This window comes from Cebus imitator, unplaced genomic scaffold, assembly GCF_001604975.1.
Source record: "Cebus imitator isolate Cc_AM_T3 unplaced genomic scaffold, Cebus_imitator-1.0 Scaffold133, whole genome shotgun sequence".
Lineage (NCBI taxonomy): Eukaryota > Metazoa > Chordata > Mammalia > Primates > Cebidae > Cebus > Cebus imitator.
The window spans coordinates 3,024,294-3,027,465 of NW_016107448.1; positions in this window are offsets into that span (position 1 = coordinate 3,024,294).

Sequence of the window (3,172 nt, forward strand, 5' to 3'; positions counted from 1 at the left end):
AGGTCTTAAACTTACTGCTTTCTTTTCAGAAAGCAGAATGGAAAACTAGGACTGTGGTTGCACAATTTGAATATCACCAAATTATTCCTCCAAATCGTTGACTTCACTCTCATATAGAGACATGCTTAACAAAGACGGCCCTTCCTAGGAAGTCCAATTTTTCTTAAATTCCCACATTACTTTGATAACCATTTAGATTGTGCCAAATATAGATATTCTCACAATTGTGTGATAATTTGAAGTTCGTGAATTTCAGTGCTTCTTATTATGAAAAGAAACAAAATACCCACATCATTTCTTAACTGCCACCTTGAATGCGTTTTTTGGTGATTTTTTTCTCATATTCCTTATCAAATTAATGTAATTGTTTTAAAAAAACAATGTCCTAACTACTTCACCAGTCTGTAAAAACCTTTCAGGAAACATAGTATCCAGAATATAAAGTTTTAATATAAATTTGATGAGTGAGTAGATTAGTAATTCATAAATAAATGATAAATTTTTGTACCTATAAAATATTTGCCTCTATATGAGAAATTTTGAAAGATGTGTACAATTAAATGCATGACAAACTTTTGAGATATATACTGTAATATTTCCAGAAGTGAGGTATATGTATATTATGTTATAATTTTATAGGTAATTATATGGTATAATTATATATTTATATATAGTACATATAATATATCAGCATATATAACTGAAAGTGTATTTATATATTTGTACATAATAGACACACACAAAATATATTTTAAATATTAGATGTACTTTAGGTCAGGAACCGTTCTGAGCACTTTACGTAATGTTAACTCATTTGATTTGTAAAATGATCCTATGAAGTAAGAGCCATTATTGTTCTTCATTTTAAAATTGAAGGAACAGATACACAGACATCTATATAGCAATTTGCTCAGTCACACACTGGGTAAGTAGGGGAATCTCTGCTAGTAATATAACAGAATAACACATATGAAATAGCTCTTAGTATGGCATCAACAAACACTAGGCAAGCATATTAGATTTAACCATCCTTTTGACCCATAGAAGTGTAATTTGATGTTTCAACCAGTATAGTTAAGGGTGGAATTAGATCAATAAAAAATAAATAAATAACTTTATTTTCTGTGAATAAGTCATAATGAAATTTAGAAAAAAAATAGACGAGTTATAGGATAGTAGATCCTCCTAATGTCACAGTGACCCCTGTGTCTTCAAGAAGCAATGTAAAGAGTTTCTTTAGCATCTTAACTTTCTAATCAATTTAACAATCCCAGGATGGGTACTGAAATGCAGCAGGACTGACCATAATGGATATGTAAATACAGCTGCAGAGATTCGATTACTAAAATGTGAAACACTCCCCTATGAAGTCTTGCAGTTAGAGAAAATGCATGATAAACCAGTCTGGGGGTGATTGATCAACTGAAAAGAAATCCCTGAACAAGTAGATATTGTTTTGGTAAGCGTCTCTTAATTCAGCAGGAGTTAATACAACAACATCAAGAGGATTCTATTTTGGATTTTTTAGGCTGACAACAAATTATTTTACTTTGCTTGAATTTTGACATGAGATATATATTTTTATCTAGATGCCAGGCACTGAATCTTTTTTTTTCTTTTCAGGTAGATAAATAGCTTTTCTCAGAAATGTATTCTAGAGGAGAGAGAAAGCTGGTGTCTGTATTTCTGTAATCAACCTCTGGCTTTTTCAGTTTTTAAAAAGTAGTGTGACCTTAAAGCATTTCTTTCTTTGAGTTAGTGTACTCAATTACATTTATTTACTTGATCTTTTCATTACAGTATAACTGATCATGTGATTAGCAATAAAGATATGTCTATGGCTATAATTTGGCCCTATACTAAAGGAGCATGAATGAGAGACTAAGAAAATCTAGAAAGAATATCTATTAGGTTGGTGCAAAAGTAAATGCAATCTTTACCATTACCTTCAAAAGCAAAACCCGCAATTACCTTGGCACTAACCTAACAATATCTGCTTCTATTTTTCAGAGAAATTCTGAGAAGTGTATGAAATAAAACACATAAAATTATTTTTGGAACTATATACTGTAAATATCACAGTATTATAAAACCTAATATGGGTGCAGTAATAAAGTATGCTTATTGAGCATCTACTCTGAGGAAGTCTTTAAGTCTCATCTTGGCTATAAAATGACAATTACTGCAAACTTCTCTTTTATTTTAAAGCCTCCAGCATTCTCCTATTGACCCAATACTATACACTAAAACTTCCAGGGGTGGTACTGTTATGGAACAACAGGGATAGCTGAGATTTAGAATTACTAACATAGCATAAATAATTAATTATCACTTTGGTAAGAACAAAGTGATAAAAAATTTTGCATAAGAAATTTAAAGTAAACTGTGTCAAGGAGTGTGATGAGAAAGATGAACTAGGCAAAATATTTAAAAGTATGTCCTTATATACTATATAGCAGGGGTCCTCAATCCCCAGGCCACCCAAAAGTACCAGTCCACGTCGTCTTAGGAACTGGGCCACCCAGCAGGAGGTGAGTGTCAGGTGAGCATGTAAAATTTCACTTTTGTTTATGGCCACTCCCCATCACTCGCATTATCACCTGAGCTCTACCTTTTGTCAGATCAGCAGTGACATTAAATTCTCATAGGCACATGAACTCTATTGTGAACTGTGCATGCAAGGAATCTGGGTTGCATGCTCTTTATGCCTGGTGATCTATCATTGTCTCCCATCATCCCTAGATGAGACCATCTAGTTGCAGGAAAACAAGCCCAGGGCTCCCACTGATTCTACATTATGGTGAGTTGTATAATTATTTCATTAGATATTACAATGTAGTAATAATAGAAATAAAGTGCACAATAAATGTAATACACTTGAATCATCCCAAAACCATTTCCCACAACCCCCACAGTTTGTGGGAAAATTGTCTTCTACGAAACTGTTCCCTGATGTCAAAAAGGTTGGGGAACGTTGCTCTGTGAAATAAATGCCTAATTATGTGCCCTATTACTGTAGTTATATATATATATACACACACATATATATATATCTTATTCTATATGTTGATTTATTTATAACCCAAATTTGTAAGACATGTTATCACATAAGCTCAAATATATCTCATTCAATATTTTTCTTTTTTCTTTCTTTCTTTTTTTTTTTTTTTTT